Here is a 21,073-nt window from a genome sequence, read left to right as displayed (position 1 = left end):
ACCTTCAGTCAGGTTTCTGGCACCTATCTAATTACTGAGTCAGATTGGGGGACCTTTTTTAGCCCAGTCTAACCCCTTGAACTTCTAGCTATAATGTCTATATGAAGCCTAAGAGGCCCTGCCTTCTGCCTCTACAGCCAGGAATTAAACTCAGAAATCTTCAAACCAACATTCTTTGTGATTTAGCATATGGGGATATGGGGGCAGGCATGCCACAAATTAGCTCTGTACACCCCCCCCCCAGTGCCACTCTGATCTCCTTCCTCTGCCGCTCTGCTTTCTGCTCCTTCCTTTGTGCACCCAGTTTCATCTCCTCCTCTGCTATCTGCCCTGTCTGCTTCTATGCTGCCTGCCCCCTCCTTGAACGGCCACATGCCACTCATGGAGCCTTCCCATGCCACTTGTGCTGTAGGTTGGTTACCCCAGGTCTACAATATAAATCTGTAGGATGCTTACAAAATGTGTGTTCCATCTCCCTCTGGTGGCTCATCCACACAGGAGATAAGAGCTTACTACTACCACTAACTATTGTTTGAGCACAAATGTTAAAAATCTCTTATGTAGATATGGAAGTTCTGGATTTAGATCCTAATGATGACCCATGTGGGGATCAACATGGTTCTTCAAAGAGAATTTGAAAATCAAACCCAAGAGTTTAAACCCAAAACAGTATAAGAAAAAATGTTAGGATTATAAAGCCAAATGCTGAAAGGCAAAATTAAGACTGCCTATGCAACTTTAATTTGATCTCTTTGCATTTGCATTATGATTCAGCCTAATTATCTGATAAGGTACTCTTTGTTCTGCAGAAGACCATGCCTCATTCTATTCATTAGATGGAAAGTGATCTAGCAGAGAATGGCCAAGAGGTTGGTTTGGTCTAAAGCCAATAGATTATAGGCCATTAAACCAGGTTCTTCTGGCTGTGGTTCAGACTTTGTATGTGATGTTGGGCAAGACTGACTCTTGAAGCATTCAAATAAGTCATCTTACCATTGCACAAGAAACTTTATCTTCAGCATTTCATAACCTCTGAGTGCTTTATTTACAACTTTAATGTTATTTAACATTGTCTTTGTATGTAATTTTGTAACCAATGTGGAGATGGGAGTATGTAACCACATGACATACTGCAAAAATATATGTCCAAATAATAAATTACACGGAGATAAAGAATCAGTAATGGGATGTTATAATTTAAGAATATATTAGTTTTACCTTTGTGTGTGCTTCTGTAAACTCTATTTGGAGTCAACCTGCTGTTTGTTTGGCTACACATGGAGGGATGGTACACAGTGAGAAGAGAGATGACATGAGAGTTGAACATTGGCTGTATGCCTGACCTATTAATTTCTAAAATTTCAAATTCAAGATGGATTAGAAACTGGCCATGAATAAATTTAGGCTGGAATTTAGGTTTCTGCCTGTAAGAGTAGTGGGAGCAAACAATCTATTTAGTTTTAAGATGGAGATTGATAAATTTATGAAGAGGATTTTACGAAGTTATTTACTGAGACAAGCAGGACCTCTCCTCCTCAGTGCTCCTACGTCCCTATGGGCCATCCGTCCTTCCATACCCTGATAATATTATGCCCTTTCACTCCATTTGCTTCCTCCACCTGTACCCCACACTAGTTTGAGACTTAGAAGCACCTTTTCACAGTAAGCTCAACACCCTTGTATAATGGCCTACAAACCAATTTCCTTCTGTCTCCATTCTTGGACTCCTCCTTCATCCCATTTCCCATGGGCACCTGCCTCCTGCCTTCTTTTCAAATCAGAGGTCAGTTCATTATTATAAAAATTTATATTATAATGTATTTTTAAGAAAACACTTTAGAACGTTTTAGCCCACACTAACCATAACCCTCTCACAAATATTAAGATCCTTCTCCCTTTTGGAGCCAGGAAACCCAAGTAATTGAAGAGATTTAAATCTGATTCATTTTTAGATATGACAGGCCAAACTTCATTCAAATATATTTTAAAACTAAATTTGGACTGTGTTTACCAAAATATTATGGGTGATATCCATTAAAGCCAATGTATTTGGCTTCAGTTTAGACAAAATCTTTGTTTATTTATAAAATGTCCCCCCCAAAAATCTCTACTGAGATATGAGATGCACTTGTAAAATTTGAGGAAGATCAGTTTATACATATTTTATGGAGATGGGTGTTAACCAGGGTCAGTTTTAATGATAGGGTAACTACTGTCATTATATAATATACAGTCATCTGACTTAAGGCATTAGCTATACCTTCAATTTGCACAGCTCCAAGAAACCCTATGCCATATCAACAAATTATGTACTTTAAATCTGCTATTATTATTAAATCCTTGCATATTTAACAATGTAACAGAGTTAAGCCAATTCTCCCTTTTAACTTCTGGAAAAAAAAAGAACTAATAAGCAGGAACTTTGATTATTCTTGACCCAAATTCTGCTTTCTTGTATCTGCACCAGTGTAAACCTAGAGTAAAAGGAGCACCAGCAATAAAGACATTCAGAATTTCACAAATGAAACAGAAAACAAAATCTGCCCCCGTCTTCTACTTGTACAAGTGGGATGCAACACATGAAGAGCACATGCCTTGTATGATGAATAGGATCAATGATGGTATCAATTGCCACAATGGGTTAATTCACTAGAATTGTTTCTCTAGAGAGCGGAGTTCAAATTCAATTTAATTGACAAGTAAAAATGATGGTAGCCTTATTTTTCTCCCACATAGATAGTTATCTACTTCTAGACACGGTGATATAATTGGCAGTTTTTTCTTAGTCAAGACTAAGGTCTAGAATAGCGAAGGAGTTGCAGATCAGGTTTGAGGCCTATTGGGATTGCTGCGTAATGAAGCTTAAACAAAATCTACTTCCCATGTTCCTTACTCTGGCCGGGGCTATTAGTCCCTCATGAACACTAACTTCATGCATAATACCTACAATAAAAAAAAGGGGGATAGGATCAATGTCTGAATTGCAGGCTGACCCTGCACTCTTCTAGTCAGTAGGAATTTACTTATTGACTTTAACGGGAATCTTAATATCTATTGATGTCTGTATTTGGACCAACCATTTTCAAAAGGGTCATTAATACAGAATGCCTCAGTATCTGTCTATCTGTGTTTTTCAAGTTGGGTTATCCAAAATTGAGGCACTTTGGAAAATGTACCTATAATGTCTGTGTCTCAACTGTCAAGTGCTAAAATAAACTATTTACAGTATGGTTAATAGTGGTTAAAAACTGAATATTTTCTCAAATGAGATTACCAGAATAAAAGATGTAAAACTCCAGATTCATCTTTAGTTTCAAGAATCTTGAGTTCTTTTAGTAGGTGCATGCATGCGTGCGTATAAACACCACCCTTTCTATTTCTCTGTGCCCACTTAAGGCTTTATCCAAGCTACATCTGAAGCTATGCCAACAATAACTATGCCAATGTATGATTTCAATCATAGCATGGACAGAGTCTGGCATGTAAAGGGAGAAAATACATCTAATTTCACATATTCAGCAGCAAATATTAAAAATGTTTTATTCACCATTTTTAGAAGGGGAGACTTCCTAAGAAGCTTTGGCATATGCCCCCAACCAAATTTAATATTCAGCATTCAATAACCCCTCCAAATTATAAACTATGTCCTTTTAGGGTTCAACAATATTAAAGGACATGAATTCTCAGCTATAGCTAAAAAAAGAGATTTCATACCTAGACTCTTTTACAATATATAAGGGCTGTGCTTGTGGATTCAGTAGGACCACTTTGACATTTAAACATATGTCACTCACTTGAGAAATGTGTCTAGCTCTCCACTCTCCTCAACCCCCTGGCCCCTGTGAAAAGGAAGCTGAGCCTTTTAAGGGCATCTGTCAAATGTCAGGCAAGCATGAATAATCTGCAGTATGCTCCCAGGGTAACAGTTGTATAGTTGCTATTAAACCCCGCAAAAACTCTGGGAAGAGTTATACCTGTTGAAACAAAGCATAAACAAGGAAGAACTTTTTAAACTAATTTCTTGGTAGGAATGTACAGACCTTTGAAGCAGGAGGTTTGCAGTCACTCAGTCAGCAGCAGATGACTACAGAGGCACACATTCACCACAATGGCTGTCATAATTAATTTCTTGGCAATCACTGCTGGAAAAAAAGGAAGTTATAGAGAATTAAGCTAGCACACGGTACCTTGCATCAGTACAAAAAACAAAGTTCAGTGAAGCCTTTGGGGAGACCAGAATTAAGCTTGGCTTTCCTATGCCCTGTAGTTTATTAACCTTAAGCTCTGAAATTCTGGAGAGGATGGGAATAGAATTTAAATAATACAATAGTAAGGATTCCCTCTATGCTACCACTTAGTGATTATGTGTTTTGTTGCAACAAGAAAATAACAGAGATGTGAAAAATTCAGCTTTTCAAAGATAATAAAATAAATGGGCAGAGGAAGTTTTCCTTTGCTCATAATGATTTATAAACTGAGCTAGTGGCCTTTTAATCTATTATTCTTGGTAGCAGATCCTTTCCTACCTAAAGATGCATTTATATATGCAACGTATCTGGTAATATCCAGTCAAATCCTGAATGATTTATCTTTCAGCCTGCAAATTACATTAACGACATAATTAATAACTTAGATCTAAAAACTCTGTATGTCAGAGCAGTATGTCATGTAATCAATGGCAACAAATCATTTTCTCTGCTGTTTAATGATTCTTTCAAGAGGATGAATCTATAAAAACAGAAGAGTCAATCAATGAGGAGGTTGCATACATTGTGTCTCTTATCTGCAGACTTGAAAACTCAGGTTGCCTTTATTGTTTAAATTTTAACTATTGGAAATCAATTTAGAGATATAAACAGAAAATAAAAAGTATTAATGGCAAAAAAGTTGGTATCTTTAAAATCTAGTCAGAATTGCCAACTTCCCAGCTATTGCTAAATGCTGATTACACAAAATGTTTATGAAACCATTATCGGTTGCACAAAAGCATACATATTAGTACATTGAAAAATTATGTTTTTAAGAGGAAGTCTTATTTCTCCAAACTATAACGTACAACTTGGAGAGATCCTGTAAAATCAATGAGCTTTTCTGACAAGTCTAGTTCATTTCCATGACTCCTTATAAAAGCAGTAATCAGATCTCTCCTTGCTCATTCTTGGGATCAAAACAAGGCAACAACTTTGTGCAGGACTTGGGCTCCATTTCACTTACTCTGGCAAACTAGTGTTGTCTACCTGATTGTTTTAGGTGAGCTTGTGCTCTGATTTTTTTAAAAATGAATGTACTAGAAATACAGGTGAGAAAACCGTATTGGTTAGTTCCTCCAGCTATCCGTAATCATGCTTGTCCTTGTAATACCACAACTTACGTTTTTGCATCTCATTCTAATACAGCATTTGAAAGTGGAATGTGCAATTTAGAAAATATTTTTATATCGATACAACAATTGGGTATTGCTGAATTAATTTTTCTCTCAAAGACTGAGGCTAAATGACTACCACTGTCCTGCATGTAGAGTTTCAAATGTTTAAATAATAAAAAAAAAGAGGACAGACTTCTGTATGCTCTTTTTATGTTGTCCATGCTAAGGATCAGAGTGTAGCCACAATGCTCTGGGGATGGTAAAAGACATTTTGTCTCAGGAAGGAGCAGTTCCCTCCTGGGGCTCCCCTGCTGTCCTGACCAGAACAATGATTTGCAACATCCGTCTGTGACACACAACAAAGAGCTCTCCCTGAGACAAGTCACTGCTCCATTCACCTACTTGCATCTGGCCTTGCAGAGAAGTATTGCTTGAGTAGCAAGAGAGTAAAAATAATGCTTTGTGGTTATTGTTATTGTTTCATTTTTTCAGTGCCACTCTTAATCCTGTCCAAAAGGGAACTAACTGATGACAACAAATCTCAGTACAAATACATGGCAGCATAAATACAGTTAGCAGCATGAATGGCTCTCCATTTGCATTGGATTCTTTGTATTAGATGCTCCATTCTTCCTACATTAACTGTGCAACAAGGGGGAAGGGAGAGATTTTAGATATCTAGAACAGGGAGCATACGGTTAGACTAAAATAACCTGTAAGCACCAAAAGCCAGGGATGGCTAAGGATCTGTTACACACTGAGCCTCTAATGATCTTCTTATATCAAAAGCCTTTTCAAGACATAACAACATACCTGCCCTACAAAGACTCCTGAATTTAGAGGATAAAGTAATCATCACTACAATATCCTTTCTCTTCTGCAAGTACTTTAGGCAAAGAAAAGAGGCAGTACTGAATTGAGTATTAAGTCTCATCTGGAACAATACCTAGTAACAAATAAGGTGACCTTATTTGTAAAAAAGACAGTGTTCGCTCTCAAAAATCACCACACCTGGGAGCCTTGGATGCTTTTAATGCAATTTCAGGCTCTTTTTTTGTTTGTTTTTGTTTGTTTGTTTGTTTGTTTGTTTGTTTGTTTGTTTGGAGTGTGGGAGTTGAGGAATAAATTGCAAACCAGTTGAATCCATCGTATTTATTTCATGAGTGGGTATTTATATGAACTTTATCTCCCTAAACCTCTTAATATAAAGAGTAAACTAGATTGCCTCTGAGTGTATTGACTGTGTTAAGAATACTGGATTGTATTGCAAAGAAGTTCAGGGCTGTAATGTTATCACTCAGCAGGAATGGATCCCATCAGAAGGCACATGGTGTGCCATGACGTAGCCAGTCTTAGACCACAAAAGCAGACTTTTCTCTGTGAATTAGGCAAACCACACAAAAGGCAACAATAGCTAGCATAAACACTATTTAATACTATTCACAGGCTATTGAAGAGATGGGCGTTGACTAAGAATTGCAGCAAAGCCAGTACATTGTTGTCAGATGAAAGGACGCCTAATGAACAGGAAGCATCATTTGAGCAGGCTGACAGTAACCATATAACTGCAGGATTGTGGGACTGGCATTTACCCCATGGGTCTTTACAGTCAGAAAAATAAAGAGAAATTAAAGCATAAGGAATCCTTTTTTGTAGGCACTTAAAGCCCATGAAGCAACACAAGAAAGTAGACAATTGTCTTTTCAAGATTCGTCTGTGCTTTAGATAATTATGAAAAAGAACATTTTGGGAGGGGGGTGCTAACTAGAGGTTCCCTGTCATAAAATAAACCTTTTTAACAATGTGAGATTTCAGATCCTTGTAAATTGATAGTGTTATTTTTAATACAAAGACGTATTTTTTCTAGCTAGCTCAAATTAGGTCACCTTCAGAGATCCCTCAACTACCATTACTATCAACATTTTTGGACTTGCCTTCTAAGACAGACTAGATAAATGCTAGCTGGGCTGACCCTTTATTTGTTAACGAATAATAGTGCAGAGAATATAATTAAATCAATCCCCTGATGATACAGTTTTTCAAAGTATATGCCCTCATCCCAGTAAGAGAACATGGCAAATGCCTTTTCATTGATTTTTTAAGAACTGTTCAATTATGCATTTAGGATTTAATCTTTCTAGGCACTGAGCTCCCTCCATGTCCATTGCCTCTAAGTATCCTTGCAAGACCTAGTAGAATAGAGCCTAAAGAGCTAAATTTTATCAGTGGGAGTTTGCCAGAGGAAGTGCTTCAGAACTTGCCTGTCTCTACACATGATGGGTGAAGTATGTCCAGGAGTCTTCTATTCAAGGGTCTCCATGCTGTTTAAGCTCCTCATTATGGGAGAGTTGTGACAATCAATGGAGGGCCCATAAGAGGATATTATGAGTTCCTGTGATGGAGGAGTAAGTTTTCTATACCAGCCCAAGTCAGCAAGGAAGAGGGAACCACATATGGGCAGGAGAAAGGGCTACTGTATTCACAATTTCTCACATCTGGTGGTCTTAGAAATCCATCCAAAGTAATGCAGTGGTTCATGCAAACTATTTTCGCCCATGGCATGCAATAGTAGCTACCGAGGTGAGAGGCCATTTCTCTTCACCCCTACTCTTGCATTTTTCATTCATATAAAGACGCAGATGACCATTTAGTATAAATCTAAAGCATGCTATCTGGTAAGTTTTAAGGAACAAAGGAGAATATCTTGCTTATTAATGTAAGCCCTTTCTCCACTATAAAACTCTTTTATAGAGGTAAAATGTAAAAGCAGTTTCCCAGTTCAGGTTGAACATGCATTTCAGTGGACTTCAGCTAAGATCTCTCCAAACTATTTCACTCTGTTTGCAAAATGTGTACTATGTGCAAATAACCCATACATTTAAAAAAAAACCTGTGGGAATTAGCAAGGACTAAGAAATCCTTTATCACTTCCTGTCATCCCAGATTTACATTTCTTACAAACACACATTTTTTTATTTGTTCTGAACCAAACCATAGAACATATTCTTGATTTTACATGTTGTTTATTAACTGCCAGAAAGATCTCCAAAATAATATAGCCCCAGTGCCACGCAACTACATTTTTCATTGCGTTATGAGTTGGTGAAGAACATTATTTTAATCAACAGAAGGATTCGTTTGACATCAGAAAACATAGTGATTACACCATGTTGTAAACACATCACATTTTGTGTGAAGACTGCAAGTTTATATTGTTTAACAGTAAACACAGGGTACAGTATACAGTAGAAGAGTGGTTAGGTGTGTCTATAGCTTCAAAGATGTGAGTTCATGCCAAAGACTGCCCACAGCTGTAAATGGGTACCTGGCTGTTCGAGCTGGGAAGCAAAGACAGCTGGACATGATGCTAACCATGTCATTTCTCTGTGTGCCACTGGCTACAGCCTTAAACAGTTTAGCTCAGCAGTTCCCAAACTCTGACATATTGCACACCACCAATTTAAAACGATACAACCTTAAGTGCTACAAGCAAATTTTTGTCATATAAAATAATTATAATAAATCTGTTAATGCATACCACTGACAGGTTGTCTGTGTGGTACCTGTACCACAGATTGGGAACTGTTGGTCTAGCTGAACGGGCCACCTACTGTGAGGCTGATTGCAGGTGGGTGGATGGACACTGGTGACGAGAGACAAACAGTGTTTTGACATGTAATTATTAGAAATGGATCCACTGAGCAAGAACTGAGATATTCTAATCAATTAATATATTATTCTTATCTTAGCTTACATTATTCTACATTTTAGGGGACAAAATTCAGATTGTGTGAACAGCATAAATTAGGTAACATGAGTGAGGCCAGTCAAGCTGATCTATTGAGAAGCCAGTTTCATTCGTAACTATAGAGTGGTAGTGCAGTCTATGATAAATTTAAGGCTGGAAGAGCCCAACAAAAAGAAAAAGATGAGAAATAGAAGTTTAATTAAATGCAGTATAATGCAAATCTCACAAATAGAGCATAATTGGTTTAGAAGCGAGATCCAATGCCATAAATAACCATTCATAATCATATACAATTAACATATCAATAGTTCCTTTTGGAGTTATAGTCCATAAGCTAAGTAAATGCTGTGCTAGAAAAGTCTGGCAAAATAGACATATTAATTAAATCCTTTTCAGAATTTGGTGTTATGTATCTACCTCTTCCTAAGAAGCCTGAAGGGTGGAACATAACAAGATGTCTCTCTTCACTCAAAAGGCTGTATTTTGACCCATTTAATACCATATGGATCTTCACAGGGGGTGCAGAAGCAGAGGCAGGGGGAGAAAGAGAGGAGGTGGGTGAAGAGGAGAAAAGAGCAATATCATGTTTTCCCGTGAAAGTTGGCTAAATTAAGTTGCATGTACTAGAGTGCACTAGAACGTATTAAAACAATGCATTATAGTACAGCAGGGGTGTCAAACTCATCTGGCTCACAAGGCTATCTGTGGGGCTGGAAATCTGGTGGGGGCAGTGGTAGTTGCTGCTCTGCTCACTGCCAAATTTCCTGCCCTGTGTGCAGCCCTGCAAACCAGATGTCACAGGTCTGCAGGGCTCAGAGGGCTCCCTACGGGGCTGGAAATTAGTGGAACAAGCAATGGCAGTGTTAATTGCTGTGTCTCTGGAACCCTGGCAATTAACACTGTCACCACACTGCCACATTTCTGGCTACATGGGGTATTCTGTGGAACAAAAGACATGGCTTTGCAGGCCAGATATGGCCCACAGCCTTGATCTTTGATACCCTTATATTAGAGGTTTCAGATTGTTCTGTTGTACCAAATGCCACAGAGCAACTCATTTAAGCAGACTGAAACCCCATGCAGATGTTCAATTAAAGGTGCAATGGGATCTGATCCATTATTCCAACAATTGTGCCTCCTGCCAGGCCACATGCGCGTGATTTTGATTCTGGGATCCCCTACTTCACAAGCAAGTAGCAAGTTGGGTGACCGGTGGCTCAAAATGTCAAGACAGCTGATCTGGACTCCCAGTCATGGGAGCACACCAGAGCCTGGAAGGGCTCCAGTACACTCCCACAGGTGGGAACAGCCACATATTCAATTTAAAGCATGATAGGAACCAGCCACAAAGTTATTACACAGATTTATGTAATAACTTTGTGGCTTAGTCCCTGTTTTATCGCACCATTAATTGCTTGAACATGTTGTTACTACTTAAGACATGATGAACTGGTTAATCACATCTTAAGTGTAACATCTGCCAGGGGCCCCAGTGCTACTTTGCAGTGCCTCTAAAAACAACCTAAAAAGAGATCAGTCTTGTCTTTGGGATCATGTAACTTAGGTGATACTGGTAAGGGTAGGTTTTTCCTTTTCCTAGAAATTAATTAATTTTCTCTTCCATACAGTAATAATAATTCAATCCTGATCTTTCAGCAAAAAAAGGCCATATTAAATGATGAGAAAGAACTACTCTACTACCTGCAAATACTAAGAGCTTCTGAGTACTCACAAATTGAAGGGGAATTAGAAAAGCTTCAACCATTTTCATAACAGGTTTAAATTTGCACTTCAAAATTGCTTCAATTAAGGATAGCAATCTAAACAGCTGAAGCTCTGCTTTGAAAAGAAGACAAAAATATTGGATACTTTTCAATTCCTGGTGTTTGATTTTATTATTAACTCAACCAAATGTAATTAAACTAAACAGAAACATCAGCCCATTCTTGATTGACTGTTTCCAGGATTTTTTGTAATACCATATCATGTCTGTTTCAACTTCTGTTTTCCTTCACCTCAAAAAGGCTCCAATCCTCTTTGCTGCCTAATTAGAACATAACTCAGGAAAATTACTTCTACATCTCTATGCAGAGCTGAAATCTCTAAAATCAGGACTGCAGAAGATCCTCACATAAAGTCTATCAAGCTGTTACAGACCTTTCCTTCTTTCAGAGCCCTGTAATTTGATAATGCTTACAAGCATCTCTGTTCTAAATGTATTTTCTTTTAATTAGAACTCAGTTCAGAGCTTCAGAACTAGCTGCCTCAGCCCTGTATTTTACCTGGCAATTTTCTACGTTTCTGCACTTTCACTCTTTCCTCCAAATCAGTAAGCTAAGAATCGTAAAGAACAATTTCAGTTTTCAGATCCTTAAGCATAACATACATTTTTATTAATGAGATGATCTGTCACAACGAACTAGAGTCTCCTCCTGAGCATACTGGAGCCTATGTTCATACCTCAGTTAAGATATGTTGATACAAAGAATATAGCCAGGATACAGAGTTCTTTCTGTGGGAGCTCTTTCCTCAAAAAGTGTCATGCCCAGATCCAACACCCAGAATATTTCTGACAAAGTTGACTTCTGTTTATCTTTCTTGCCTTCTCACCATTAAATCGTAGCCTCATAAAACCATAGAGAAGTAAAGCTGGAAGGGACCTCCAGGTTATCTAGTCCAAACCCATGCCTGAGGCAGGATTATCCCTATCCAAACTATCTTATACAAATCCATAAGTAAAACGCAGTTAACCCTGGGTGATTGGTGGCTATGACACCGGGCTTCCTCAAAAAGTTTGCAGGATTCAGTTTGATAGGAGGATCATTAGTTTCCCTGGTGTGGACCAGATACAGTGAGTTGGTGCCATGTGAACACTGAACTATTGCCAACAGTCAGCCCTCTATTGCAGTCAACCCTGAAAAAACACAAGACATAACATCCTAACCTCCCACAAGTAAATGAAGGGGACCACAGTGGCCAAAGTCCTCCTTCTGTAAAATGTTAATGTATGTTCAAGAGACCCCAGTAAGAGGGCCATGCCCCCTGCTATAGAGGAAGGCAAACCCCCCCACAGTCCACCAATCTGATCACAGGGTAAAATTCCTTCTTGTCCCCAAATATGGCTCTAGAGCTCCTGAGCTCCTGAGAGCCAAGAGTCTCTAGCCAGAAATCTCTGGGCTTAAGTCCCAGCAAGAGTACTTGCACACCCCAGTCAAAATTTCGAACCTTGACTGCACCCAACACCCAATGCCTCTGAGAAAGCCTTAACCTCCTGCTTCCCGCCTTTTCCCCCTCCCATGACATATGTAGCAGCAAGAGAGTGTGGGGAAGGGGGGGGCACATAATTCCCTCCCAACCCCATGCAGCAACCAGTGAAGCCCAGAAGCATGGGAAATACCCATATTATAACATAGACATAGCTACACCTAGATGATCCCCAACCAGTTTCTTGAACTGGTTGATGGAGAGTCCACAAATTCCCTAAGCAGTCTATTCCACTGTCTTACTGTTCTAATAGTGAAAAACTTTTTCCTGATATCTAATCTAAACCTATTTTACAGAAAATTCAAGCCATTGGCCTACATCCTACTCCCTGAAGCAAGAGAGAAAAAGTGCTTTCCCTCTTCATTATAGTGGCCCTTCAAGTATGTGAAGACTGCTATCACGTCCCCTCTTAAGCACCTTTTCTGCAAGCTGAACATTAGGGCAGTGTGAAGCATCTGTCGCTGATTCAATTTGGTGGAGATTCAGCCTGATTCGGTGGCCAAATCTCTGATCCTGAATCGAATCAGAAGATCCTTTAATTTCTCTGAAGCAAATCAAAACCCTCTAAATTGATTTGGAGATGATTCAGATAGACACAGTTTTAAATGTTTTTTTCTACATGCCTCTAGGTAGCAGGTAGCTTGTGAATGCTACAATGCTGGGGCAGAGGGAGCATCCCACAGGGTCTGGGGGGCACCCATGGTCCCCCTACAGCCAATCACTGAGCTGGGGGCGCACAGGGGTGCCCCCCCCACATGTTACCTGGTGGACCTGGAAATGGAACAGAAGTACTTCTGGTCCACTTCCGGGTTCGCCGCCGAGCACATGGAGGGCCCCCCCCCCCCCCCCCGACTCCTGTGGGATGCTCCATCTACTCCAGCATCGAAGCATTCATAAGCCACACTGGTACATCGAGGTATGTAGAAAAAACATTTAAAGCTGTGTCTATGTCCAAATCACTGATTCTCCGAATTAGCATCAAATCTTCAGATTCAGATTCAGCTGAATTGAATCAGGGACAGTGATCTGAATCAACTAATCGAATCACTGTCCCTGATTTGGGCCAAATCTGCATTGAATAAGGCCCACTTCGCACACCCCTACTTCGCACCCTGCTACCTAGAGGTATGTAGCTCCTTCAGCCTCTCATCATATGATTTATTTTCCAAGCCCTTGATCATCTGTTTCCCACTTCTGGACCCTCTCTATCTTCTCCACATCCTTTCTAAAATGTGAAGCCAGAAACTGCACACAATACTCTAGATGAGTTCTAACCAGTGCTAAATAAAGGGGCATTATCATCTCCTGTACCTAATGCTTCTGTTGATACAGCCTAAAACTGGATTTACCTTTTATGCAGCTTCATCATAGTTCAGACTCATGCTGAATCTGTGATTTACCAAGAGTCCCAGATTGTTTTCCATAGGGCTACCATTCAACCAGGTGTTACTCATTTTGTATTTGTATTTTTGATCATTCTTCCCTAGGCATAGCATTTGACAGCATTGAACTGTATCCTGTTAGTTTCAGAACAGCCTTCCAAACTGTCAAGATCCTGGTCACAATCCTTCCCAATTTGTGTCATCTGCAAACTTGCTCAAGATCTCAGTGCCAGAATCTAAATAATTAATAAACATGTTAAACAGCACTGGTCCCAGGACAGACCCCTGAGGTTAATCAGACATGACCTACCCATGACAAAACCATGCTGGCTGTCATTCAGAATTTTGCCTTCTACTAGCTTATCGCATATGGACTCTGAGAAATGTTTTGAGGATTTTTCCTGGGATAGAGGTTAGGCTGATTGGCTTATAGTTCCCTGGGCCCTCTCTCCACCCCTTCTTGAAGAAGGGCACAACATTGGCCCTCTTCCAGTCTTCTGGGAGCTTTCATAAGCACCAAAAATGCTCAGGAGAGCATCAGCAGTCCTGCAATGACTTTGGCTAGTTTATTCAGCACTCTTGGATGAAGTTCATCCAGTCCTACTGACAATTTGTTTATGAGAAGTTCACGCAGGACCTTATCAAAGCCTTTCTAAAATCCAGATACACTATATGCACAGCATTCCCTTCATCCACCCAAGTACTTTGTCAAAGAAGATCAAGTTTGTTTCACATGATTTGTTCTTCCATGAAGGCATCCATGCTGGCTGCTTATGATCAGCAGGGATTCTGGTTAGCTCTGATTTTAAAAAATACCCAATTTTCTGATTTAAAAAAGTGACCCAAAATCCACATACATATACCCATGTATTAGTGGTATTTGGGGATTTTTTTTCATCAGAGAAAACCAGGATCAGACCTGGTGATCAGACTTTCCTCCTTCAGGTGCTTCCAAATGGTCTTTCTTAGTATATGCTTCAGTAACTTTCTGGATTCTGAGGCATGGCTAACTGGTCTGTAGTTCCTGATAGCTAGCAAATGTTATTTAGAGTTTTGCTTTTGGGAACTGGCTTGTAAATAAAGTAGATATTGCATTAGAACAATGGTCCAGGGGAATGGCAAAGGTTAATTGGTTAAAAGCCTATTTGTGACAAAGTTTCCTTCAAGGCCCACTGTGTCAAGAGCCACCAGACACAGGCTGGGAAATTGAAGGCATGTACCACACTGTTCCATAACATGAATAGCGTACTCAAACAGAGATAAGGGATTCTGCAGCATTGGTACCAGGCCACAGTGCCCAACTGCAGAGGCCTTGGGATTTCTGGTTTTGGTGGACAGACCAAATTAGGAGATGAGTAAATGCCCAAATTAAGATATATGTGCATGTGATGGGTTTGTGAAACAAAGGAATACGCTGACAGAACAAAACACGGACAGTCTGATGATCACAGGGAAACCAATCAACGGTGCCTGGAAATTAATCAGAGGAGACAAAGGATACAAAAGAAGGGATTTCAGAGTAGCAAAGGGTCCACAAGGGGGGAACCTGAAGCCACCATGGACAGAAGGAACTGGCAGAGGAGATCTTGGAACCCTTGGCAATAATCTTCATTTAGTTGTTAGAGATGGGTGAGGGACCAGAGGACTGGAAAAGGGCCAATGTAGTGCCCTTCTTTAAAAAAAGGCAAAAAGGAGGGCCTAGGGAATGTTGGCACTGGATTTATGACCCAGTTATGGGGAAGTGGGGGGCATGGACTTGGTCTTCAACCTCCAGGCTGATGACATTTGACATTCAAAAAAGAACCACAGAGTGAAGCTCATGTACTAGTCAAATGTACCTTCCCTCAGTGACGGCCCTAGGACTGGTAGATATAGAATTGTAGAAGTTATTTTGTTTGCCTTGCCTGCATTATTCTTATTTGCTATGACTGTGTATCAATAAAATTTGCCAATTATAAAATGGAGAAGTTGTGGGTTTGGGTCTAAATGTTTGGGTTCACTCAGAACAAGGTATCTGGGTCATAAATCCAGTGCCAACATCCCCTGGGTCCTCCTTTTTGCCTTTTTTTAAAGAAGGGCACTACACTGACCCTTTTCCAGTCCTCTGGTGCCTCACCCATCTCTCACAACTTAATAAAGATTATTGCCAAGAGTTCCAAGATCTCCTCTGCCAGTTCCTTTCAGTATCCCAGGATGAAGTTCATCAGGCCTCGATTACTTGAATTCATTCAAACTAAAAGCTCTTTGTCTCTGTTGTTATCTCATCCCTCAACTTGTTCCCTTCCTTATCCAAACTTTGGTGTCTAGCTGCAGCTTAATTTTTTTCAGAAGATCAAGGGGAAGTTGCTGTAAAGTAGCTCTGCCATCTTTGCCTCTTCTGTTAAGAGTTCCCCCTGGCTATTTAATCAGTTTAAAGAAAAAAGATCATAGTTTTGAGCTATACAAATATAAATCAAGTATAAATCTTTATCTTTATTCAAAACTTATACAGGTGAAGAGATCAGTAATCAAGTTGATAGAAAAAAAAGAACTCTTAAGAAAAGTAATACAATAACCTACAACAGTTGCATGTAGGCATCATCTCAAACAGTTACACCAATTAGAATTTTATTTATGTTAAAAAAATACAGATGGGTTAGAAATCAATAAGAACTATAAAATATTCCTAGAACAAATGTCTGTATTAAAGTCTATGTTGAAATGATACAGGAATCCTAGGAAAATAATGAATATTTAAATGCCATAGAATAAGACCTCTTTAGTCTTTTTGCTGTATACAAAATTGGTGGGCTTCATTCTTAAGATTTTGTTAGCCACAATATGGAAGGAATATGTAGTTTGATTGATGGGATAAATATTACCCTAAACTAGTTGATTATTTCATACTGAATGTCACATAGGGATATCTATGGCACTTAGTTCATTAGCTAATGTAAAGCACAGGGCACATAAATCATTAATTAATGTGCATAGCTATTATACTAACATTAGCAGAAGTCTAATTCAGTTGGACTGTCAAAACCTAAATCTAAATCCAAATCCAGAGTTTCAAAACATTTTACTCTTGTCTACAATAAAAAAAAACTATGGAAGAAATATTCTCTAGGCAGCCTCATAGTCCTATACCCACACATCTATAATTATATCTTCTTGTTATAATGTTGTGCCCTTCCTCATTGGCTAATTGTGATTTTAATATTCAGTAAGTATATAGTAAAATCTAGTCCATCTTAAACTGATGTAAGTGGCAGTTAGTGGCTTCACAGACAGCAGACAGAAGAATGAGCAAACAACGCATGTCTAAAAGGATCCAAATGTAAAGGTGATTAGACTGTATTTCTCATTTTAAAAACATTAGTATTTACTTTTATTTAACAACAAAAATGTACATAACACTTTATCAACAAAATGAGACGCATTGATGAAATACCTTTTTACTGTATCAGAGCAGTCTTGATTAATTGAGTCTGCTGAAGTATTCTAATTATAACATTCTAGTGTGATGAAATGTCATGTGTATTCAGTGTCCAATGTTTCAAAATCCTGACAGGGCCACTTTAATTAAAACTCATCAAATGAGCTTTAGTTAAAGCACCCCTGTGGCCATTTTGAAATGAAGGATGCTGAATACACGTGATGCTGCATTGTTTTAGAGTGGCTGTCCAGGAGCCTCTCTAATTAAAACACACACCCTGCCCCACCTCCCCCTCCCCACAGTGCACAAGTATACATACTCTAAGGCAAAAAAAAACCCCAAATATGTTATAATACAATCACAGGAGACATCTGTATAGACAATACTCAAAGATATTGGGTATTGTCTGTGGTGTCAATGCCTACACGGTCAGATGGGTTGCTAATTGGCTGGAGGGCTGCACCCAGAGAGTGGTGGTGGATGGGTCATTTTCGACCTGGAGGGATGTGGGCAGTGGGGTTCCCCAGTGCTCGGTCCTTGGGTCTGCACTGTTCAGCATCTTCATCAGTGACTTGGACGAGGGAGTGAAAAGCACCTTGTTCAAATTCGTGGATGACATTAAGATGTGGGGAGAAGTGGGCATACTAGAGGAGAGGAACAGGCTGCAATTAGATCTGGATAGGTTACAGGGGTGGGTGGATGAGAACAGGATAGGTTTCAATATGGACAAGTGCAAGGTATTGCACCTGGGGAGGAAGAACCAGCAGCATACCTACAGGCTGGGGAACTCCCTTCTCGTCAGCACAGAGGCAGAAAAGGATCTTGGTGTCATTATTGACAATGTGGGGATGCAGTCAGGAAGGCTAACCACACCTTGTCATGCATCCATAGATGCATCACAAGCAGGTCCGAGGAGGTGATCCTCCCCCTCTATGCGACACTGGTCAGGCCACAGTTGGAGTACTGCGTCCAGTTCTGGGCGCCACAGTTCAGGAGGGATGTGGACAGCACTGAGAGGATCCAGAGGAGGGCCACTCGCAGGATCAGGGGGCAGCAAGGCAGGCCCTACGAGGGGAGGCTATGGGTCCTGAACCTATTCAGTCTCCACAAGAGAAGCATTCTTTCCTGCCATGGCAGGGGGTCAGACTTGATGATCTGCTCAGGTCCCTTCCAACCCTACCAACTATGAAACTATGAGTAGATAGGATTTGAAAAGCTATTCAGTTGTAAATGGAATTTGGAAGAGGAATTTGAACGTGGGGGGAAGCAGCAGAGTGGCATGTGAGGGTGAGATTGTATAGGACTTTCAGGTGAGCATAAGGAGCAAGAATTCAGTGTCATACAAAAGAAAGCCCAGGGAAGGTTTTGAGTAGACAGAATGACATGGTTGGAACACAAAAGGAAGAGAAGGCAGAAGAGGAAAATGTCTTTTGTAGAAGTAGCTTGGATGGAGAATAGAACTGAGATGTGCATGAACAAGGCGTGCCCCCGGCAGCTGGGGGGGTGCGGTGGCGGCGGGAGCACGGCAGCAGTGGCGGGAGCATGGCGGCCATAAGTGGGGAGCTTATGTAGGCACTGCTGGCGGTGGAGTGGGGAGGGGTGGTGAGTGCTGACCAGGGGTCAACAACCACTCACAGACGCTGCTGGCAGTGACAGCAGCGATCTCTGACCTCCTGCAGATGCCGCTGGCAGTGGCAGCGGCAGTAGCGGGGGCAAGAGGTGACTGCCTGCAGGCACCGCCAACAGTGTTGGCAGCGGCTTTTTGTAGGGAATGCACTGCCACACTGGGGGGGGGTGTACATGCACCCATGTGCACCCCCTATGCATCGCTGGTGGAGATGTGAGAAATTAATGAGGAAGAGGGAACAGAACACAAGGCAAAAGACTAAGGTACAAATACAATATTTAGCAATCAATGTCCTGGGGTGTAGTCAAATTTGCCTTGATAAAAAGAAAGAAGTTATAGGATGTAGAAGCTCGATACCAGAAGGAAAAAACTGAGGTGTCAAAGAGGTCATGAAAGCTGAGCCTGAAAAAGTGTTCCATGTTCAAAGGTGCATCCCCTTCCCCTGCCAGCTCCAGGCAAGCTGTGTGGGGGCTAGACTCAGATGGGTTCCCCCTCCCCTTGCCTGCTCCCAGGTGACTGGGCTGGGTGAGGAAACCCACCACCCTTCTCATCACTGCTGCTGCCGCTGCCACTGTTCCAGCTAGCCCAACCCCCACAAGCATGGCAGGAGCTGGCAGAAATGGCTTTGATGCTTTCCCCACCCTCATGACAGTGGGGAAAACAGCAGCAGCAGACAGGGAAGGAGGGAAGGGAACATGCCTTAGAGCAGGGGTTGGCAATGTTTTAGGACAGAGTGCCAAAAACGCTCGCAAACTCGGCTTGTAGGATGTTGGTGTGCCGGGACGGATGGCAGAGGAGCTGCAAGGGACCCGATCCTTGTTGTGGCAGCTCAGCCCCTGCCCCTTCCCTGCCGTCAGCCCCAAGGTGCACGTGCCAAGCAAAATGCCTTCATGTACCACGCTCTGGCACCTGTGCTGGGGGTTGCCTACCCCTGCCTTAGAGCATGGAAGGGAAGCAGAGGGGATTCTTACATGCTTTGTGGACTTTAAAAAGTCCCCGGAGGCTACCATGGTATGGTCTGCCTGCATTGGTGGGTAGGAGAGGGGAAGGAGGCTGGTTTGGGCTAATAAGAAACAACAGACAAAGCCTGAATCTTAAGAGATCAACACATTCAAAAATACCTTTTTTAACAGGTACCCCAAGGATATGACAGACAGACATTATCCAGTGCCAAAAGCACTGTAGGCTAGAAACTATTTCATGTATTGAATCCTAACTAGGAAAATCTCGGTACTCCAATGTAAACTCCCCAGAAAAATGGATAAACATAAGTCATTTCATTTTCATTTTTTTAAAAACCTTATTATGTCGGGCTTTGAAAAAGAATTGTTAGTGCATTATTCAAAACCTCACTTTGCCCCCAAACACGTTCAAGCTATGCCTTAACCCCAGAAACTGATATGGAACACATGTCATTAGACACACAGGTATGCAAACTAAGGCTACTCTAGGGCTCGTAGGATAACAGCTGTTATGACTACAGTGTAATTCAAAGGTATTATATTAGTAAAATATGAGAAAATGCTGTTTTACCTGACTCCCTTGCTAGGTTACAGTGAGGTAGCTGCTAAAAGGCTACCTTCTTCCTTGCCTTCACTCCTACCTGGAAAATATGTAGAATGGGAGAGATTTTTGCCTCTGCTTCTATGAGTAGATCGGAGCTTTTTTGCAGGTTTACTAAAACTGCCTAATAGAGCCTTTCTTCGCTAAAATCCATGCAAGGAGCTCCAGTTTTACTGGAAAACAATCAACAAGTCAGTGAATAACACCCAGAAGGCAAAATAACCCTTCATACCAAATCTGAATGTTTTATTCTATTTAGGTTCATATACCACACCCATTACCATGGTGATGGTCCCATCAAAGACAAGAGACATTCTTGATACAGAGACAACCTATGCTATTTATCTCTCAGAGGCTGCCTTGGGTAAGAGGCCTGAAGCTTCAGTGTCAGGCAACAAACCATTGTTATCTCTTCAACAGTGACAGTGAGGGGCCACGGTGTAGCAACCTCTATTCCTGTAATCTGTCCTCACAATAATGCTCCTATGGGGTGCATGCGTAATGTTACATTATAATTTTTAGGAAGCAGGAAGTGCTTTTAAAAGGCATGTGCATGCCTGCCTGTGAGCTGCCTTGTTCCTAAAGTTCCTAGTCAACATGCGGTTATATGAGACTTGTACCCAAAATATGTAATCGTTACTACTGACTGGTACCAGTAATTATTAATAGGTAGTAATAGCTACCTAGATTACTAACTAACAGATTTAGG

General features: G+C 40.7%; 1 long non-coding RNA gene across 3 annotated transcripts in view; it reads right to left on the bottom strand.

Annotated features, from left to right (window-relative positions):
- The window catches only part of LOC132247784 (uncharacterized), a 186,690-nt gene that overhangs the window by 142,008 nt on the left and 23,609 nt on the right, over nucleotides 1-21,073 (bottom strand). For all 3 annotated transcript variants that reach the window (XR_009459219.1, XR_009459217.1, XR_009459218.1), the window contains exon 2: nucleotides 4,041-4,142. This is a non-coding gene — a long non-coding RNA (uncharacterized LOC132247784). The remainder of the gene's footprint in view (nucleotides 1-4,040; nucleotides 4,143-21,073) is intronic.

The sequence above is a fragment of the Alligator mississippiensis genome, chromosome 1 (assembly GCF_030867095.1).
Source record: "Alligator mississippiensis isolate rAllMis1 chromosome 1, rAllMis1, whole genome shotgun sequence".
In the NCBI taxonomy this organism is placed as follows: Eukaryota; Metazoa; Chordata; order Crocodylia; family Alligatoridae; genus Alligator; species Alligator mississippiensis.
The sequence above is the reverse complement of the archived record's forward strand: the minus strand, read 5'-3'. Positions and strand labels throughout refer to the sequence as shown.